The sequence below is a fragment of the Ursus maritimus genome, unplaced genomic scaffold, assembly GCF_017311325.1.
Source record: "Ursus maritimus isolate PB19 unplaced genomic scaffold, ASM1731132v1 scaffold_6, whole genome shotgun sequence".
NCBI lineage: Eukaryota > Metazoa > Chordata > Mammalia > Carnivora > Ursidae > Ursus > Ursus maritimus.
The window spans coordinates 23850045-23873404 of NW_024426774.1; the positions used below are offsets into that span (position 1 = coordinate 23850045).

At 38.3% G+C, this 23360-nt stretch overlaps 1 protein-coding gene across 9 annotated transcripts in view; it reads left to right on the forward strand.

Moving 5' to 3' along the window:
* LCLAT1 (lysocardiolipin acyltransferase 1) overlaps positions 1–23360 on the forward strand; it is a 198295-nt gene that overhangs the window by 49274 nt on the left and 125661 nt on the right. The gene's annotated exons all lie outside the window — the stretch shown is intronic.

Here is a 23360-nt window from a genome sequence, read left to right on the forward strand (position 1 = left end):
TTCAGTAGCTGTGCTGTCCAGGCATGACAGCCACACTATATGTGGCTATCGCGGCACTCGAATGGGGCTAACTCAACCAAAGAACCATTCACTTCGTCGTGGTGAGTGGCTACCGGACTGAACAGCATGGCTCTAGGCAGACCACTGGAGCTCACTTCTCTGGGGAATGACCAGACTGTGAAGAAAGATGAAATGCAGAAGCACTGAGGGCTCCTTAATAAACGGTCCACCTAAATCACCATACAGTGAGGCCCAGAGTTCATGGAAGCCTCACTCTACATGCAAGCTCCTAATTGGCTTTTAAGTCCCCTATTTTTATTGTGAGCAGATAACGAGCCATTTGAGGAAAAGCCTCTTTAACATGACATTAAAGACTAAGACAGAAAAAGTAGCATTTTTGAGGGAAACAAACTATTCAAGAAGAAGAATATCTTTAACATTTCAGAAAGACAAACACTGCATCTAGTAACAAAACCATGTTCTTCTTAAATAAAGCAAGAAAGGAAAACATTCAAAGAATAAATGAGCTTATTGAAGTTGACAACATAGCAATGTTCAGCAAAAATTTAACACTCAAGAGTTGGAAAATAAAGCTAAGGAAATCCCCTAAAAGTCAAGAAGATAAAGAGCTGTAAAGTAGAAAGAGTATTAGAGGACCAAGATAGGAGGTCCCATATGCAAATCATATGAGTGCTAAAAGAGAGGAGCGAGGAATTCTGAAGAAATCAGCAATAAAATAATTCAAAAAATTTCTATGAAACTGGTGAACATGACATTCCACATTAACGGGCCTGCTGGAAACTCGTGGGGACAATAATGGACGAAAACAGATGCTCACCAAGGCACAGCACTGTCACTTTCAGGACAGGAGAGACAAAAGGACATTCTACAAAAACTTCTAGGGAGGATATAAACAGGTCACAAAAGGATAAAAATTAGATTGGCTTTGGACTTCCTCTAGTTGAAACAGATCTCAACAGTAATACCAGAAGCAAGATGAAAAACAGAACAATGCCTACAAAAATTCTCAAGAAAATTATTCCATCTGGTCATCTATCAATCAAGTGTAAGGGATAGAAACATATCATCATCATATATGCAGGATGTCAAAATAACCTCATACATTCTTTTTTTCAAGAAACTACTTAAAAATGGGCTTCCTAAAACAAAGGACTAAACAAAGACTAATGGAGATGCAACATGGGAAATAAGAGATCCCACACAGGTGAGAGAGGTCAAGGGAATCTCCAAGATGATCATGAAGGAAGATCCTAGGATGATAGTCATGCACAAGACAGAGACAGTGTCCAGTCCAAATCAAGGATGGGTGACTCAAAAGAAAGACCCTTTGAAAGCTGTATCACCAAATCCCTTTGCTCCTAAACAAACTACCTTTTGACCCAAGGACCAGAATGCCCATATGGAACCTTGGCACAGATTCTAATCTGCACTTGGCTTGAACATATTGTGATAAAATTTCACAGGCCAGCTGATGACACTTAGTTTATCTATTGTAAGTACTCTGCTTTGACCTACTCCTGAGAGATGGAGGGAGGGCATGCAGAATTTAGGAGCAGAAATTATAATTCTACCAGAGAGCCAGAACCTGCAGAGTCCCACCAGATGCCGTGACCGTGGTGAGCCATGGACTGTGGTTTCTCAGGACTCATTTATGCATGAATTTGCCCACAACCTTCCCCTAGAAATGGATCTGGTCAATGCTCTGGGACACTCAGGTCAGACTATCAGCCAGGGATTCTGCACTCTGTGGACCCTTCATCCAGTGATGGATTACGGGCGGATTAAGTTTTTCAAGTATATGTATATATACACACACACACACATATACATACACACACACACGCACGCACATATATATTGAGGAACATATATGTAGGTGATAAAATTTTAAAGAAAATAATGACTAACATAAAAGAATAATAGTTGTCATGGGGGAGCAGGAGACTTCTAATAATGGCAATATTCTATTTTCTTAAGCATGGTGGCTCCTTATATGTTCACTCGCCAACAATGACATTCAGAATCACGCGCTCTTTATGCACTACTCTTACAAGCTAGATGAATAAATACTTCACACCCAGACACAATCACACTGATTTAGTTCTTTCATAAACATAAGTGAAATATGTATGAGCTGATTAATTTTTAGCCAATCCAACATAAAATTTTAAATCCTGAGATTGCCTGTAATTTCATGACCTGGATTCTGATGAACATTTCTGCAGTTACAAATTTATGCTACACATCTAAGCACTTTTGCTATGAAATGTTTCTCCTTTACGTCCATGAGAACCATAGTTATTATCTCTTCTCGGAGTCTCCAAAGAGGCAGAGGCTCATAGGCTTCAAATTCTAACATTCATTCTAGTTAAGCGTTGTTGTTATTATCTCTTTCTCCCCTCCTTTCAATCTTTTTATTCTTACTGGTATATGTGTATGCAATTTTTATCTTATCTTTATAGATTTTTTATGGAAGCAGACTACTATTTAAGAAATAAAGTTCTAAGAAGCGAGGCGCTGGGAAAAGTAAGCGGTAAGCGCGTCTGCCTGGCCAGCGTGATCCTCAGGTTTGTAGGATCCGAGCCCGTGGCTTCTTCGCATGCAGCGCTGCTTCTTCCTCTCCGTCCCCTAAGCTGTGTTCTCTCTGTGCATGTAAACTGAACTATCTTGTCGCATATTAAACTCAGAAATATAGGATCTTTAAAAAAAAAAATAATTGAGAAAAATGAGATTTAAAGAGACTGTCACCAATTGCTTATAACTTAATTCACATGTTTGTTTTCTTTCAAAAAAATGTCTACGATGAATGTCCAAAAATCACTAGAAATTTTAAAATTTGTTCAAGATATTCTGAAGATTAAAGGTATACTCCTTATAGCAGATTGCCAAGACACAATAACACTCAGAGAGCACAGAACGAACGCCTGCGCGTATAGGCACCGCAATGCATTCTGTGGCAGCATTCAGGAGAGGCTGGCGAAAGGGATCAACTAAAGTTTGCTTTTGGCATGCCTATTTTGGGAAAAGGAACGAGACGTACACCAACAAGCAGGCAGAGAGCTAGGCTGGTTTCATCCCTAAGCTAGCCTCAAGATAATAGACACACTTGCCCAATCCAGAGCTGAAGAAGGTTAGGTAGACACTGGCATTCGTTAAGATCATTTGAGATGATAAAACCACTTACCTGATTCTGCAGGGAACCAAGCTGACAGGCGGGTAGAGGCGAGATGGGATCACACCTTCCGAAGTTGATCCACCACAAAAAATGAACAACAAGTCAACTGGCTGTTCGTGGAAACTAATCTGCCTCTCTTTGGATGTGGGAGAGGTCAATTGTTAGAAGTTCTTAGCTTTATTTTTCTGTAAGGACATTACTAGGGTTCATTTAATGGCCTGAATTTTCTCCTTTCATTGGAAGTTTAGGGAGAAGAAATTATAATGTCATGCCATAGCTCAATATATGGTTTCTCTGTCCTAGATTCTTTTTGCTTAAATGGTATCTGTTTAAAGAGTTATATTGCCTAGAACGAAGCAGAGGATATACGTATGATTCTATTTGTGCTCACAAAGTTACAAAGGCAGAGAGAAAAGCATCGAAATTTATAGGATGTAGAAGAACATTAACTGGTTATTGGTTGCAGGTGCTGGGAGGAGGCAGGAGTAGTTGGACTGGAATGAGGAGGCCCAGGAGGTAACGATACTTCTTATACTATCTAGTCTCTTGCGATTCCTGTGTACTAATTTCATGTCGTGTGTTCACTAAATAATCAGTGAAGATATACATTTGTGACATACACTTTCTGCTGTATGTATCACTAATAATATTTACCAGGAAAGTATCACCAAAAATTCTTATATAGCATAACGTGGTGCAACTAGTACCATGTAATAATCTTTTTTATATGTATGCAGTCCTCCTAGGGAAGAAAATACGAATGGTCAATATGTGCGCATATAAGAGAAATAGGCCCTGGTGATGGTTGCCAGTCGAGTGAATTGCTCGCATACGTTTCAGCGTCGCTGATCAGATCTCAGGGTGGTGGGATCAAACCCACGTGGTGGGGCGGGGAGTCCACATGCTCAGCAGAGTCCTGGCTGGGATCTCCCTCCTCGAACTGTGACAGCACAGTGTGTCTCTCTCTAAAATAAATTTAAAATATCCTGTTGCCAATCTATTCTCTCAGGAAAGCAATATTAAACAAGCACCATTTTTCTACCAGATTGGCAAAAATGTCTCTAAGTTTGCTTTGATATTTAAAAATCATTTGTTGGTGTCTTTTTGCTCTCACAGGCTAGAAGAAGTATAAAGTTTTAGGGGGCAACTCGAGTGAGTTATAATACATATAAACTATAATAATTTTGAATCGCCTGCCATCATGAATTCCTTCCTCAGTGTTTACCCCCAAGAAATACTATGCACACGATTAAAGATGCTCTCGCACATACCTAACCATGAGTATCAGAAGCCTAAATGCATCCACTGATGGGGGAAGGCTAAACTCGTATCAACAATATATACAGAGCACTATGGCAGTGAAGAGTGAGTCCACAGCTGATATTTTCTTTGTTTTTTTTTTAAGATATTTATTTTTGTACCAGAGAACCAGAACCAGCCGGCAGAGAGGGAACACAAGCAGGGAGAGGAGAGGAAGAGGCTTGGCTCATAAGCGGAGGAGCCTGATGGGGGCATCGATCCGAATGCCCGGGATCACGCCTGAGCCGAAGGCAGCGCTAACACGTCTTCCAGCCCCCTCGCTTAATTTTTCCCTAAAATCCGAACAGTTCTCAAGATGTATTCTAAGTGAAAAGAGTTGACATACATTTTTGAAAAGGGGAACTCCCACTGGAAAAAAAACCCCTAGGACTACATGGTTTTATATCAAATGAAATATAAATAACATAAATCTGTCTATAGACTAAGCATTTCCATGGCCATCTCCATAAGATGGAAGACGCTAACTAGGATGCATTGGCCGAAAGAGAAATAGACCTTTCTGTAACGTTTTAAAAGAGACATTTCCATTTGATGCCACTTACATACAAAAAGGGAAGAAGGGGAAAGGGACACAGAAGAGGAGGAAGGAAAAGGCAGCAGCTTCAACGTCCTTTGTAGCCAAAGTAAGTCAGCTTGTGAGTAATGTCAGTAATGCCTGTTGCTCCATGATCCCTTATCAAAGTAAAAATGAATAAATGTTGAGGTAGAAATACCTCTTAGCATTACTGCTTGTCATACTTAACTAAATTTTCACAAATTAAAAGCCACAATGAAAAACATACATTGAGACAGGAATGAAAAAGTATCCCGGGTAAACTAAAACAACACTGGCACCCTCAAAGGTCACTCTTGAAACCACCATTCAATTTATTTTATAGCATTTATCTGTGTTACTTGAAGTTTAAGCTCCTGTTTTGTTTTTCTCTTCATGACACACAGGGCTAACCAGTAAAATGTGCAAAGAACTACAATGGAGGTAAAAGACTGTCAGAAAGCAAGCAAGGAGTTTCCTGAAACTCTATATGCACTAAAATATAACCCCATGAATGTATGTGTATAAAAGTCTCATAAGGTTAAAAGTTCTAGCAGAAAACAGCTATTTTAGAAGTTTTCTAAAAACAGAATGTCTATTTCTGACTCTACCCCATGGCTACTTTAATCAAAAGCATACTCTTAAAAAGACAGAAAAAGGAAAAGTTAAATAGCTGTCTAAACTTACTTCTAAGTTACTTTGATCATTTAATTCTGATCATTTAAATACAGAGAAAAAGTATCAACTAGAGTCATTCCACAGTCATTAAAAAACTCATATAATAATATCTGCACTATTAAACACTCAACCATCTTCAAGCAAGGTAGTACAAAGAATGGAGTCTTTACCCTCCCGCCATATATCATGTAGGTTGAGAGAAAAACACATTTGAAAAGGAGGAGGGAAGCAATACGAGGAAATATATATTAAATGCCAAATTCATGAAAATCAGTAAGTTTAACAACCAGTTTGTAAAAAATCTTGAAGTCTAGAGCTAGACTTAAGATCACTGAGGCTTAAAGATCTTTCAATTTCACAGATGATTCTCTCATTATATGAAGAAAGTGGGGGGAGCAGAAAGGTTGAGGGGCCTGACTTTGCTATAGTGGCACAGCCGTGGTGTTGAGCTAGGCTAAGACCTTTCCATCTCCAGTTACCAGCCTAGTGTTCTTTCCATTAGAAGAGAATCATAGATGGCTAAGGCAACCAACTAAAACATGAAGAAGGAATTAAGATGCAAATGAGGTCTGGGCTAAAGGCAGGATAGTGGTCAGTCAAGCCAGGACAAAAAGAAAGGCAAAAGGAGTACCTCTCAACAATACTCTTCATGGTGCATACTGTGCAGTGACTGAGGTTAGCCATGAGAAAGTTTCTCCAAAGTCTCAGGATTTTCGTTGGGTTTGTTTCTTCCAAATCTGTTTCAAACAAAATGAATTATTAACAGCAAGCTTTTTTTTTTTTTAATGAAAATGTCACTAATTCTTTTCTGCATAAATGGCAAGCACACTCACTAATCTGACAATTTCCTGTTGTTATATAAAGTTTCCTTATACAATGTAAAGTTAAAACCACATACCATCCCACACTAAGTGGAACACTACTATATGAAACCATTTCAGAAAGACTGGTTAGTACACTCTCTCTTATACCTCCTACCTATTACTCAAGAGACTAACTTCCTTGCTCAAATTACTTATTATAGTCCTCAGAATGTTAGAGTACCACATAACCCAGCAACTCCACTCCTAGATTAGACAGATAGAAAGATAGATAGATAGATAGATGCAATGAAAATACACTTCCACATAAAAACATATGCAAGAATGTTCATAGCAGTGCCTTCATAAGTCAAAAAGCAGAAACAACCCAAATGTGTCCTTCATTTGATAAAGGGATAAAAGGGGTTAGCCATCAGTGGCCATCACTCAACAAGAAAAGAAATAAAGTACTTGATACATGCTACAACACAGACACCTCAAAATATTAATGCTCAGTGAAAGAAGCCAGTCACAAAAAAGTCCACATATTGTATGATTTCATTTATATGAAATGTTCAGAAGAGGCAAATCTATAGAGATAAAATGTAGATTAAGTGGTTCCTAGGGCTGGAGGCAGATGGAATGGATGTGACTGCTAATAAGGATGAAGTTTGTTTGGGGGTAAAAGAATGTTCTGAAATTAGACAGTGGTGATGGCTGCACAACTGAACAGTCTAAAACCACTGCCTTGCATGCTACTCTTTTAAATGGGTGAACTGTATGGTGTATGGATTGTAGTTAAACAAAAAGTTCATTAGCTGGGAGATTACCAAGACATGAATAACTCTAACCATTTTACCCTGGTGGCCATGAATGCTGAAGGAAAAGAGAAATTATAACTACTACCTAAGAAACTGGAAAAAGAGCATATACAAGCAAAGCCAGAGTACAAAAGGGAACCAAATCTAGACGAGGGCACGCAATCACTGAACAGAAAAAAGCCTCGGCAGATACACAAATAAACGTAACCAACAACTACTTTGTGTAGTTTTTTGATTTTCTTCCAAATTGTGCACAAAAAGTCTTATTTTCACACTATGAGAAAAATCCCAGTAACACTTATTTCAAAAGGAAAAATGAGCCAGATTTTCTTACATTAAGGGACTGGAGAGAGTCCCATTAATAATACACCATCGAAGACAGAGTCAGCCACTAATAAAAAGATCAAATGGGGATTTCATAATATTGAAACACTGGCCCAGTGCTTTTCATATGTAAAAGATGCTGATATTCTGACAACAGTAACTTGTCTTTTCTAATGTAAATTACTGGTATTCACTAGAAGGTATAAAACACCACTGTTTCAGGGGCGCCGCACAGCGGTTAAGCATCTGCCTTCAGCTCAGGGCGTGATCCCCGGCCCTTCAGCTCAGGGCGTGATCCCGGGCGTTATGAGATCGAGCACGTCAGGCTCCTCCACTGGGAGCCTGCTTCTTCCTCTCCCACTCCCCTGCTTGTGTTCCCCTCTCACTGGCTGTCTCTATCTCTGTCAAATAAATAAATAAAATCTTTAAAAAAAAAAAAAAAAACACCACTGTTTCAGGGCAGCATCTAACAAGTGCTTCGACTGGACAAGTACAGATGTTTTCTTCCTGTTCCACACATTACAGTTCTTCAGCACAAACTGATCACATTATTTTTAAAATGTGCAGTTACATTATTTTTAATAAAAGACTTTCTACAAATTAATATAAACTGAATAAAAACCCTACCATTTTGTCAAAGTCAACTATGATTCACAGTAATTTTCTTTTAATAGATACAAGCAAAATAAAAAAATTGTTGCCTTTCTACAATTTATTCTCCACACAACAAAGGGTAGTTTACCCACAGATGGTCATGGAATGCATTCAAAAGTTCATAAACCCCCTAAAATTATGCTGGACTTACATATTTGTGTTTTCTCTTCAGAGAGGATCCCTAATTTGTATTAGAGGGGGTTTGTAATTCAAAGAAAATTACGACACTACTGTTTTAGAGAAACAACTGAACAGCTGCCTAAAATGGTCTTCTGTTGTAAGGAATTTCACTCTCAAGAAACTATACTGTGTAATTTTAGTTCAAAACACATTTATCAAGTATTTGAAGCAATACAAAGATAAATCATATAACAACACTACTTTAGAAAAACTTTAAGTTGTGAAGTCAAAAAACCCACAAAATACTGTAAGCAAAGGCAGAATTATTACATATCATAGTACTATTTTATTTGTATTTATATATATCAGGCTTTGTTGTAAAAATATTTGAGATATCTTTATTATTTAATACCTTATAATATGAATGAAATCAAATAGTACTGATTCAAAGTATTTCAGACTGAATTTCATAAACAGCAGCTGTTATTCATATGTCATGGAATTGAGTGAATGCTGCACAAATGTATAACACATTTTTTTCTAACTTCTTCTGAAAGAAAATGACTGAGATTTGTCCATGTGTAAAGTCTATTTTGTACAAATAACAACAGGGTTAATATCTGGAACATCTGTTTTGCTATTAAAACATTACTTCTATGACCTTTTTTCCCTAGTCTTGAAAAATCAAAATAAATAACAGATGGAGAATGACCCGGAACTCTCTCCATGTATTTTAAAGTGTTTCATGTAAGCATGTTCTTACTTAATAAAAAACAGGTGGAGAAATTAATATGAATGCCAATAAAAATATTTGATAACAGAAGCTCATGAAGACTTAAGATCAGCAATTAATATTTATAGGATTTTTAAAATTATTTCTAGAACTTACAAAAACTTTACTCTATTTGATGAACAAGGAGGTAGTTTTTCAGAACGTATGATGCATAAAATAATACTGAAAACATCTCTGAAAACTCAATTTAAAAACCACACTGCCTATAAAATCACCTATCATGAAACGTCAGAGTTGTGAGAGGCTTGAGAGATCATTTAGTACACTGGTTTAGAAACCTTTTTGGCCATAGGACCCTTCATTGAAAAATCTCACCAAAAAGTCTCGTGTAAAACACAGCAGACCAGCTGTGGTTCAGGGCTGTCCCCACCCCCAGACCTCACTCCACGCTTCACCTGGACCTCTCTCTCTCTAAAGGATGTTAAAGAACATCATTTGGAACCAGTGGCCCAAGCAAATCCTTATCTCAGATGAGGCAACAGAATCCAGATCACTTTTCCTTAGCGCTAAGAGAACTACCCATCTATACTGTCTAGTTGTTTGTTTTCTCTTCAGATGACCTTAAGTCAGTCACAAACTCACATAATCTTTGAGACAGAAGGGGCCTCAGGCCAGGACTTCTCATTCTCAGTTTGGTCTCCCTCTATTCCACTCTGCCTCTTTTTTCGGAGACTGTTCAAAGACACAGAAGAGGGGTGCCTGGGTGGCTCAGTCACTGGGCGGCTGCCTTCGGCGGTGTGGTGATCCTGGGGTCATGGGATCAAGCCCCACATGGGGCTCCCTGCTCAGTGGGGAGTCTGCTTTTCCCTCTCCCACTCCCCTGCTTGTGTTCCCTCTCTTGCAGTCTCTCTCTGTCAAATAAATAAACTCTTTAAAAAATAAAAATTAAAAAATTAAAACACACAGAGAGAAATACTCTATCAAATGCTTTACATACAATGTTCCTAATCTCACAATTCTGAAAAGTAGGTAAAAGTATACCCCTAAAATTTTTACAGTTGAAGAATGAGCTCAGGAACATTCAAACATATCCAAATTTAACTGGCAGGCAGCAGAGCTAGATTTAAACCTGCATCCATTTAACCCCTAAAGTGTGTGCTCTTTCCAATTCCATTAATCACTTTATATTTGTGATAGGACAAATGCCAGACTATAAAAGAAAGGGAAAATCTACAGTCAGGCAGAGGAAAACACCTATAGTCTCCAAAATAGTATCAAGGTAATAGATATCCACTCAACATGAGCACCCTAAGTTAGCAGCATTGAAATGGGGTTGTGAAGAATATGGCTTTAAGAAAAAGAAGAAACAAAATCAGCGTAAGAGCAACAAAACAAAGCCAGATTTAAATTAATGAGGCATAGCTGCTGAGTGTAAGGAAAGATTCTCGAACACATATTCAGGAAATCAACAATAAGAAATGAAATTGTTGCACTTAGCACAAGCATGCAGTACAAAAAAAGAAAAAGAAAAAAATTACAGTCAGAAGGTGCCAGAAAAGAGTAAGTTACACTCTACTTAAAACAAAACATGTACAGAAGAGTATGCCTTTCAGATACTAACAAAATTCTACTGAAGTATTAGTTCTTAATGCAAAGCCTACCACTAAATAAACAAAATCTCAGTTTTTCTTCTGTAACATAATTACTCTTGATTACCTGGAATCTTGATGAAAAAGAACTCAGTGTATAGTCTAAAGTATCAGCTTAGTTACTACAGAATTCCACATAAAACTTCAGAAGCAACATTCTAGAAGTTACAGGGGACACTGTTCCCCTAAGAAATTAAGCGACACAGGGGTGCCTGGATGGTTCAGTTGGTTAAGCATCCAACTCTTGATTTCTGCTCAAGAGATCAAGCTCTGCGCTCAGAGGGATTCTGCTTGAGATTTTCTCTTCCTCTGTCTCTGCCCTACCTCCGCCTTCATGCTCTCTCTCTGTGTCTCATAAATAAATAAATAAATAAATAAATAAATAAATAAATAAATAAAAATAAAATTACAAAGAAGCTTGAACTAGCTGGTGCTGGGACTGCTTCCTACTGTGTTCTACTACAGCACCTCCGGAAACACGGATTATTTGAGAAGGGTTGAGACTGGAGGATAAAAGGCAACACATCTTCCCTGGGTGTCAATTTGACGATGTTTTGGAAATATCACTTTTACCACAACACAAGCACATAGGGTAGAATGCAAAATCTCTCTGGAACCTACCATCACAGGGGAATCAATACTCAAAAAGTAAACCATGATAGTGTAATAAAGGTTTGAACCCTTTGGTTTTAGCCGTGTGTGTGTGTGTGTGTGTGTACTAGGGATGAGCAGGTAGAGACAGGAGCTGAGAGGCACATGTGTGGCATCCCAGGTCTCACAGGCAGGTGGGTGCTTGTTGGGTTCAAGGAACTGAAATAAGATTCAGATCAGACTATTATGGTAATATACCAACTGCGAGTATTAAAAAGCCGTATTCTCTTTATAATCTTGAAGAAGGAGGATGCAAGGCTTTTAGTTAGCATGGATCCACTGCATCTGCTATACAGTTTACCCACTTCCTTGACACCCTTTCATTTGGGGACAACCTGTTTAAAAGGCAGGAATTTTACAGATGAAAAACAGGTTTGTGCCCAAGCATGAAAGCCAAAAACGAGAGCTCTGGCAGTATCTCTGAACCTACAGGATGTTCTCTTCTGTATACACACAAGTCTGTATGTCTATTACCACATGGTGTCCAGAAGAAAGACCCGAGCATCATTAAGGAGAGGCTGCCTCCGCGTGCCGGGCGGGGCCAGAGGTTAAAGGTGTAGACTGCGCTGTCACTCCACCACAGAGCTTCCCTTAGCCAACCCATTAATTCAGAAAGAGTAACCCTCGGGCGCCTGGGTGGCCAGCGGGTTAAGCCGCCTGCCTCTCGGCTCAGGGCGTGATCCTGCATAGTGGGATCGAGCACATCGGACCTTCTCGCTATGAGCCTGCTTCTTCCTCTCCCACTCCCCTGCTTGTGTTCCCTCTCTCGCTGGCTGTCTCTATCTCTGTTGAATAAATAAATAAAATCTTGGGGGGGGTTACTCTTTCTGAATTAATGGGTTGGCTAAGGGAAGCTCTGTGGTGGAGTGACAGCGCAGTCTACCTTTAACCTCTGGCCCCGCCCCCGGCACGGAGCAGCCTCTCCTTAATGATGCTTCTCGGGGTCTTTCTTCTGGACACCATGTAGGTAATAGACATACAGACTTGTGTGTAGTACCCAGAGAACATCCTGTAGGTTCAGAGATACTGCCAGAGCTCTCGTTTTCTGGCTTTCTGGCCTTGGGCACAAACCTGTTTTTTCATCTGTAAAATTCCTGCCTTTTAAACAGGTTGTCCCCAAATGAAAGGGTGTCAAGGAAAGTGGTAAACTGTATAGCAGATGCAGTGGATCCATGCTAACTAAAAGCCTTGCATCCTCCTTCTTCAAGATTATAAAGAGAATACGGTCTTTTTTTTAATACTCTGCAGTTGGTATATTACCATAATAGTCTGATCTGAATCTTATTTCAGTTCCTTGAACCCAACAAGCACCCACCTGCCTGTGAGACCTGGGATGCCACACATGTGCCTCTCCAGCTCCTGTCTCTACCTGCTCATCCCTAGTACACACACACACACACACACACACACACACACAGGCTAAAACCAAAGGGTTCATAACCTTTATTACACTATCATGGTTTACTTTTTTGAGTATTGATTCCCCTGCTGGATGGTAGGTTCCATGAGAATTTTGCATTCTACCCTATGTGCTTGTGTTGTAGGTAAAAGTGATATTTCCAAAACATCGTCAAATTGACACCCAGGGAAGATGTGTTGCCTTTATCCTCCAGTCTCAACCCTCTCTCAAATAATCCGGTGTTTCCGGAGGTGCTTGTAGTAGAACACAGTAGGAAGCAGTCCCAGCACCAGCTAGTTCAAGCTTCTTTGTAATTTTATTTATTTATTTATTTATTTATTTATTTATTTATTTATTTATGAGACACAGAGAGAGAGCATGAGCGGAGGTAGGGGCAGAGACAGAGGAAGAGAGATGTAATTTTATTTATTTATTTATTTATTTATTTATTTATTTATTTATTTATTTATTTATGAGACACAGAGAGAGAGCATGAGCGGAGGTAGGGGCAGAGACAGAGGAAGAGAGAGAAAATCTCAAGCAGAATCCCTGCTGAGCGCAGAGCTTGATCTCTTGAGCAGAAATCAAGAGTTGGATGCTTAACCAACTGAACCATCCAGGCACCCCTGTGTCGCTTAATTTCTTGAGGGAACAGTGTCCCCTGTAACTTCTAGAATGTTGCTTCTGAAGTTTTATGTGGAATTCTGTAGTAACTAAGCTGATACTTTAGACTATACACTGAGTTCTTTTTTCATCAAGATTCCAGGTAATCAAGGGTAATTATGTTACAGAAGAAAAACTGAGATTTTGTTTATTTAGTGGTAGGCTTTGCATTAAGAACTAATACTTCAGTAGAATTTTGTTAGTATCTGAAAGGCATATTACTCTTCTGTACATGTTTTGTTTTAAGTAGAGTGTAACTTACTCTTTTCTGGCAGCCTTCTGACTGTAATTTTTTTCTTTTTCTTTTTTGTACTGCATGCTTGTGCTTAAGTGCAACAATTTCATTTCTTATTGTTGATTTCCTGAATATGTGTTCGAGAATCTTTCCTTACACTCAGCAGCTATGCCTCATTAATTTAAATCTGGCTTTGTTTTGTTGCTCTTACGCTGATTTTGTTTCTTCTTTTTCTTAAAGCCATATTCTTCACAACCCCATTTCAATGCTGCTAACTTAGGGTGCTCATGTTAGTGGATATCTATTACCTTGATACTATTTTGGAGACTATATAGGTGTTTTCCTCTGCCTGGACTGTAGATTTTCCCTTTCTTTTATAGTCTGGCATTTGTCCTATGCAAATATAAAGTGATTAATTGGAATTGGAAAGAGCACACACTTTAGGGTTAAATGGATGCAGGTTTAAATCCTAGCTCTGCTGCCTGCCAGTTAAATTTGGATATGTTTGAATGTTCCTGAGCTCATTCTTCAACTGTAAAAATTTTAGGGTATACTTTTACCTACTTTTCAGAATTGTGAGATTAGGAACATTGTATGTAAAGCATTTGATAGAGTATTTCTCTCCTGTGTGTTTTAATTTTTTAATTTTTTTATTTTTAAAGAGTTTATTTATTTGACAGAGAGAGACTGCAAGAGAGGGAACACAAGCAGGGGGAGTGGGAGAGGGAAAAGCAGACTCCCCACTGAGCAGGGAGCCCCATGTGGGGCTTGATCCCATGACCCCAGGATCACCACCCAAGCCGAAGGCAGCCGCCCAGTGACTGAGCCACCCAGGCACCCCTCTTCTGTGTCTTTGAACAGTCTCCGAAAAAAGAGGCAGAGTGGAATAGAGGGGAGACCAAACTGAGAATGAGAAGTCCTGGCCTGAGGCCCCTTCTGTCTCAAAGATTATGTGAGTTTGTGACTGACTTAAGGTCATCTGAAGAGAAAACAAACAACTAGACAGTATAGATGGGTAGTTCTCTTAGCGCTAAGGAAAAGTGATCTGGATCTCTGTTGCCTCATCTGAGATAAGGATTTGCTTGGGCCACTGGTTCCAAATGATGTTCTTTAACATCCTTTAGAGCAGAGAGGTCCAGGTGAACGTGAGGAGTGAGGTCTGGGGGTGGGGACAGCCCTGAACCACAGCTGGTCTGCTGTGTTTTACACGAGACTTTTTGGTGAGATTTTTCAATGAAGGGTCCTATGGCCAAAAAGGTTTCTAAACCAGTGTACTAAATGATCTCTCAAGCCTCTCACAACTCTGACGTTTCATGATAGGTGATTTTATAGGCAGTGTGGTTTTTAAATTGAGTTTTCAGAGATGTTTTTCAGTATTATTTTATGCATCATACGTTCTGAAAACTACCTCCTTGTTCATCAAATAGAGTAGTTACCTTTGTAAGTTCTAGAAATAATTTTAAAAATCCTATAAATATTAATTGCTGATCTTAAGTCTTCATGAGCTTCTGTTATCAAATATTTTTATTGGCATTCATATTAATTTCTCCACCTGTGTTTTTATTAATGGTAAGAACATGCTACATGAAACACTTTAAAATACATGGAGAGAGTTCCGGGGTCATTCTCCATCTGTTATTTATTTTGATTTTTTCAAGACTAGGGGGAAAAAAGGTCATAGAAGTAATGTTTTAATAGCAAAACAGATGTTCCAGATATTAACCCTGTTGTTATTTGTACAAAATAGACTTTTACACATGGACCAAATCTCAGTCATTTTCTTTCAGAAGAAGTTAGAAAAAAATGTGTTATACATTTGTAGCATTCACTCAATTCCATGACATATGAATAACAGCCGTGTTTATGAAATTCAGTCTGAAATACTTTGAATCAGTACTATTTGATTTCATTCATATTATAAGGTATTAAATAATAAAGATATCTCAAATATTTTTACAACAAAGCCTGATATATATAAATACAAATAAAATAGTACTATGATATGTAATAATTCTGCCTTTGCTTACAGTATTTTGTGGGTTTTTTGACTTCACAACTTAAAAGTTTTTTCTAAAGTAGTGTTGTTATATGATTTATCTTTGATTCTGCCTCATTGCCCAAATACTTGATAAATGTGTTTCTTGAACTAAAATTACACAGTATAGTTTCTTGAGAGTGAAATTCCTTTACAACAGAAGACCATTTTAGGCAGCTGTTCAGTTGTTTCTCTAAAACAGTAGTGTCGTAATTTTCTTTGAATTACAAACCCCTCTAATACAAATTAGGGATCCTCTCTGAAGAAAAACACAAATATGTAAGTCAGCATACAATTTTAGGGGGTTTATGAACTTTTGAATGCATTCCATGACCATCTGTGGGTAAACTACCCTTTGTTGTGTGGAGAATAAATTGTAGAAAGGCAACAATTTTTTTTTATTTTGCTTGTATCTATTAAAAGAAAATTACTGTGAATCATAGTTGACTTTGACAAAATGGTAGGGTTTTTATTCAGTTTATATTAATTTGTAGAAAGTCTTTTATTAAAAATAATGTAACTGCACATTTTAAAAATAATGTGATCAGTTTGTGTTGAAGAACTGTAATGTGTGGAACAGGAAGAAAAACATCTTATTCCTTGTCCAGTCGAAGCACTTGTTAGATGCTGCCCTGAAACAGTGGTGTTTTTTTTTTTTTTTTAAAGATTTTATTTATTTATTTGACAGAGATAGAGACAGCCAGTGAGAGAGGGAACACAAGCAGGGGGAGTGGGAGAGGAAGAAGCAGGCTCCCAGTGGAGGAGCCTGACGTGGGGCTCGATCTCATAACGCCGGGATCACGCCCTGAGCTGAAGGGCCGGGATCACGCCCTGAGCTGAAGGCAGATGCTTAACCGCTGTGCCACCCAGGCGCCCCTGAAACAGTGGTGTTTTATACCTTCTAGTGAATACCAGTAATTTACATTAGAAAAGACAAGTTACTGTTGTCAGAATATCAGCATCTTTTACATATGAAAAGCACTGGGCCAGTGTTTCAATATTATGAAATCCCCATTTGATGCTTTTTATTAGTGGCTGACTCTGTCTTCGATGGTGTATTATTAATGGGACTTCTCCAGTCCCTTAATGTAAGAAATCCTGGCTCATTTTTCCTTTTGAAATAAGTGTTACTGGGATTTTTTTCTCATAGTGTGAAAATAAGACTTTTTGTGCACAATTTGGAAGAAAAATCAAAGTCTCACTACACAAAGTAGTTGTTGGTTACGTTTTGTTGTGTATCTGCCGAGGCTTTTTTCTGTTCAGTGATTGCGTGCCCTCTGTCTAGATTTTGGTTCCCTTTTGTACTCTGGCTTTGCTTGTATATGCTCTTTTTTTCCAGTTTCTTAGGTGGTAGTTATAATTTCTCTTTTCCTTCAGCATTCATGGCCACCAGGGTAAAATGGTTAGAGTTATTCATGTCTTGGTAATCTCCCAGCTAATGAACTTTTTTTGTTTAAACATACAATCCATACACCATACAGTTCACCCATTTAAAGAGTAGCATGCAAGGCAGTGGTTTTAGACTGTTCAGTTGTGCAGCCATCACCACTGTCTAATTTCAGAACATTCTTTTACCCCCCAAACAAACTTCATCCTTATTAGCAGTCACTCCCATTCCATCTGCCTCCAGCCCTAGGGAACCACTAATCTACATTTTATCTCTATAGATTTGCCTCTTCTGAACATTTCATATAAATGAAATCATACAATATGTGGACTTTTGTGACTGGCTTCTTTCACTGAGCATTAATATTTTTGAAGTTGTCTGTGTTGTAGCATGTATCAAGTACTTTATTTCTTTTCTTGTTGAGTGATGGCCACTGATGGCTAACCCCTTTTTATCCCTTTATCAAATGAAGGACACATTTGGGTTGTTTCTGCTTTTTGACTTATGAATGGCACTGCTATGAACATTCTTGCATATGTTTTTATGTGGACATGTATTTTCATTGCATCTATCTATCTATCTATCTGTCTGTCTAATCTAGGAGTGGAGTTGCTGGGTTATGTGGTACTCTAACATTCTGAGGACTATAATAAGTAATTTGAGCAAGGAAGTTAGTCTCTTGAGTAATAGGTAGGAGGTATAAGAGAGGTGTACTAACCAGTCTTTCTGAAATGGTTTCATATAGTAGTGTTCCACTTAGTGTGGGTGTATGTGGTTTTAACTTTTACATTGTATAAGGAAACTTTATATAACAACAGGAAATTGTCGAGATATAGTGAGTGTGCTTGCCATTTATGCAGAAAAAGAATTAGTGACATTTTCATTAAAAAAAAAAAAAGCTTGCTGTTAATAATTCATTTTGTTTGAAACAATTTGGAAGAAACAAAACCCAACAGAAATCCTGAGACTTTGGAGAAACTTTCTCATGGCTAACCCAGTCACTGCACAGTATGCACCATGAAGAGTATTGTTGAGAGGTACTCCTTTTGCCTTTCTTTTTGTCCTGGCTTGACTGACCACTATCCTGCCTTTAAGCCCAGACCTCATTTGCATCTTAATTCCTTCTTCATGTTTTAGTTGGTTGCCTTAGCCATCTATGATTCTCTTCTAATGGAAAGAACACTAGGCTGGTAACTGGAGATGGAAGGTCTTAGCCTAGCTCCAACACCACCGGCTGTGCCACTATAAGCACAAGTCAGGCCCCTCAACCTTTCTGCTCCCCACTTTCTTCATCGGTATAATGAGAGAATCATCTGTGAAATTGAAAGATCTTTAAGCCTCAGTGATCTTAAGTCTAGCTCTAGACTTCTAAGATTTTACAAACTGGTTGTTAAACTTACTGATTTTTCATGAATTTGGCATTTAATATATATTTCCTCGTATTGCTTCCCTCCCTCCTTTTCAAATGTGTTTTCTCTCAACCTACATGATATGGCCGAGGAGGGTAAAGACTCCATTCTTTGTACTACCTTGCTTGAAGATGGTTAGTGTTTAATAGTGCAGATATTATTATATGAGTTTTTTAATGACTGTGGAATGACTCTAATTGGTACTTTTTCTCTGTTTAAATGATCAGAATTAAATGATCAAAGTAACTTGGTAAGTTTAGACAGCTATTTTAACTTTTTCCTTTTTCTGTCTTTTTAAGAGTATGCTTTTGATTAAAGTAGCCATGGGGAGAGTCAGAAATGAACATTCTGTTTTTAGAAACTTCTAAAATAGCTGTTTTCTGCTAGAACTTTAACCTTATGAGACTTTTATACACATACATTCATGGGGTTATATTTTGTGCATATAGAGTTTCAGGAAACTCCTTGCTTGCTTTCTGACAGTCTTGTACCTCCATTGCTTAGTTCTTTGCACATTTTACTGGTTAGCCCTGTGTGTCATGAAGAGAAAAACAAAACAGGAGCTTAAACTTCAAGGTAACACAGATAAATGCTATAAAATAAATTGAATGGTGGTTTCAAGTGACCTTTGAGGGTGCCCGTGTTGTTTTAGTTTACCCGGGATACTTTTTCATTCCTGTCTCAATGTATGTTTTTCATTGTGGCTTTTAATTTGTGAAAATTTGAGTTGAAGTATGACAAGCAGTAATGCTAAGAGGTATTTCTACCTCAACATTTATTCATTTTTACTTTGATAACGGGATCATGGAGCAACAGGCATTACTGACATTACTCACAAGCTGACTTACTTTGGCTACAAGGACGTTGAAGCTGCTGCCTTTTTCCTTCCTCCTCTTCTGTGTCCCTTTCCCCCTTCTTCCCTTTTTGTATGTAAGTATCAAATGGAAATGTCTCTTTTTAAAACGTTACAGAAAGGTCTATTTCTCTTTGGCTACCATCCTTAGTCGCAGCGTCTTCCATCTTTATGGAGATGGCCATGGAAATGTTGTGTCCTTATAGACAGATTTATGTGTATTTACATTTATTTATATAAACCATGTAGCCTAGGGTTTTTTTTTCCTAGGGGCATGGTTCCCCCCTTTCAAAAATGGTATCACACTCTTTTTCACTTAGCAATACATCTGAGAACTGTTCATTTTAGAAAATACAGCTTGGGGGGCGCCTGGGTGACACAGCGGTTAAGCGTCTGCCTTCGGCTCAGGGCGTGATCCCGGCATTCTGGGATCGAGCCCCACATCAGGCTCCTCCGCTATGAGCCTGCTTCTTCCTCTCCCACTCCCCCTGCTTGTGTTCCCTCTCTCGCTGGCTGTCTCTGTCTCTGGCAAATAAATAAATAAATCTTTAAAAAAAAAAAAAAAAAGAAAATACAGCTTGGACTCATTCTTTCTACCTGCTGCATAGTGTTTCATAATATTGGCTGTGATACGGTTTAGCCCTTCCCCCATCAGTGGACATTTATGTTTCTGATATTTTGGTTACAGGTATGTGGTGAAGCATCTTTGTACGTGTAGCTGAGTATTTCTCTGGGGTAAACACTGAGAAGGAATTCATGATGGCAGGCGTATTCAAAATTATTATAGCTTATATGTATTATAACTCATCAGTTTGCCCTCTAAAATTTATACTTCTTCTAGCTGTGAGAGCAAAGACACCAACAAATGATTTTTAAAATATCAAAGGCAAAACTTAGACATTTTTGCCAATCTGGTGAGAAAAAATGGTGTTTTGTTTAATTTGCGTTTTCCTGAGAATAGATTGAACAGTATTTTAAAATTTATTTTAGAGAGAGAGCACATGTGCGCATGCACAAGCTGAGGGAGGGAGAATCTCAAGCAGACTCTGCTGAGCATGGACCCCCGCCCCACCACGTGGGGTTTGATCCCACCACCCTGAGATCATGATCGCAGCTGAAACCAAGAGTACGATGCTCACCTGACTGAACCATCCAGGGCCCAGAGCATTTCTTTATGTGTATTGACCATTCGTATTTTCTTCCTGAGGACTGCATACATATAAAAGATTACTTACAAGGTATCTAGTTAAATTACTGCATATATAACATTTTTTGGTAAATATTTCTTGGTAAATATTATTAAAATATACATACAGAAAAGTGTATGTCACAAATGTATATCTCACTGAATATTTCTAAAGTGAATACATCACATGTAATCAGCACCCAAATCAAGAGACAGAGTAGTACTAAAATTCTTGAAGCCTCCTGGTGCCCCTTCCAGTCACTACTCCTGCTCCACACCTCCCAGATAACCATTAATGTTACTTCTAATCCTATAAATTATTTTTTCTGTTTTTGAACTTTAGACAAATAGAATCATACAGTATATACTCTGCTTCTTTCTAGGTACTAACTTTTAAATACATTTTAAGTAAAAGAATTGCATCAGGATTTAGAGAACTATGAGTATTTGCACAGATAATTTCTTCTCCCTAAACTTTAATAAGAGAAAATTGTGCCATTTTAACATAACCCTAGATGTCCTTGTACAGTGCTAAGAACTCTCAATGGACCCTCTCCCCACCAAAGAGAGTTAGCAGACTTGTTTACTGAAATCCAGTTGATTGTTGTTCATTTTGGGTGGATCCAACTAAGGTTTGATCCCATTCTGCTCTTGCACTGTCTGTTGTGTTTCTCAGAATTGGTGAAGTGGTTTTATTTCATCTAACTAAATGATCTTAACTAGAATGCCTGCTCACCTTGCACCTTCTTCAGTTATCTGGGAGAGTATTATTGTCTTGAGCTACTTTAGGAAGAATGAAACTGTAGTTTGCCTCTTTCTTGTTACCGTCTGTGTCCTTTTCCCAAACAGGGTAAGGTGCCAAAGCAAACTTTATACGTTATCCTTTCAGCTTCCTCTGCCTGCCTCATGAATGCTTAGGTGATACGGAAAGGTGTTTTACGTTCTGTTGCTTTGGCTTATTTTTGTTAATTTGTGTCTTTTGGCAATTTGCTTATTAAAGGAGTATACCTTTTTGTCTTCAGAATATCTTGAACATAAATTCTTAAATTTTCTAGTGATTTCTTGACACTATCGTAGACACTGTTTTTTTAAAGAAAAATAAATGTGAATAAGGTTACCAATGGTGGACAGTCTTTTAAATTTATTTTTTTAATTAAGGTTTTTTTTTTTTTTAAGATTTTATTTATTTATTCGACAGAGATAGAGACAGCCAGCGAGAGAGGGAACACAAGCAGGGGGAGTGGGAGAGGAAGAAGCAGGCTCATAGCGGAAGAGCCTGATGTGGGGCTCGATCCCATAATGCCAGGATCACGCCCTGAGCCAAAGGCAGACGCTTAACCGCTGTGCTACCCAGGCGCCCCCCTAAATTTATTTTTAATTAGTAGTCTGCTTCCTAAAAGAATTTAAAGTGACTTACAAAAAAAGACATACACGATAATACCAGTAAGAATAAAAAGATTATAAGAGGAGAAAGAGATAATAATAACACAAATCTTTGCTTCTAGAATTGAATGTTAAATTTAGCCATGAGCCTCTGTCTTTTGAGACTCGAAAAGAGAACAAATATGGTTCTCTTTGGGGAATTAAGCAGCAAACCATTTCATCAGGCAAGACAGATGTGTGTATGTTACTAAATTCTGAAAAATGCAGAAATGTTCATCAGAATCAGGTCATGCAAATTACAGGCATCCAGGGATTTAAAAATTTTGTTGGATTTAAAAGAAATTAATCAGCTCATACATATTTCACTTATGTTTATGAAAGAACTAAATCAGTGTGATTGTGTCTGGGTGTGAAGTATTTATTCATCTAGCTTGTAAGAGTAGTGCATAAAGAACGTGATTCTGAATGTCATTGTTGGTGAACATATAAGGAGCCACCATGCTTAAGAAAATAGAATATTGCCATTATTAGAAGTCTCCTGCTCCCCCATGACAACTATTATTCTTTTATGTTAGTCATTATTTTTCTTTAAAATTTTATCACCTACATATATGTTCCTCAATATATATGTACGTGCGTGTGTGTGTATGTATATGTGTGTGTGTGTGTATATATATACATATACTTGAAAACTTGAGAAGTAAACGTAATCCATCACTGGATGAAGGGTCCTAGAGGTGCAGAATCCCTGGCTGATAGTCTGACCTGAGTGTCCCAGAGCATTGACCAGATCCATTTCTGGGGAAGGTTGTGGGCAAATTCATGCATAAATGAGTCCTGAGAAACCACAGTCCATGGCTCACCACGGTCACGGCATCTGGTGGGACTCTGCAGGTTCTGGCTCTCTGGTAGGAGTATAATTTCTGCTCCTAAATTCTGCATGCCCTCCCTCCATCTCTCAGGAGTAGGTCAAAGCAGAGTACTTACAATAGATAAACTAAGTGTCATCAGCTGGCCTGTGAGAATTTTATCACAATATGTTCAAGAAGCCAAGTGCAGATTAGAATCTGTGCCAAGGTTCATATGGGCATTCTGGTCCTTGGGTCAAAAAGGTAGTTTGTTTAGGAGCAAGGGATTTGGTGATACAGCTTTCAAAGGGTCTTTCTTTTGAGTCACCCATCCTTGATTTGGACTGGACACTGTCTCTGTCTTGTGCATGACTATCATCCTAGGATCTTCCTTCATGATCATCTTGGAGATTCCCTTGACCTCTCACCTGTGTGGGATCTCTTATTTCCCATGTTGCATCTCCATTAGTCTTTGTTTAGTCCT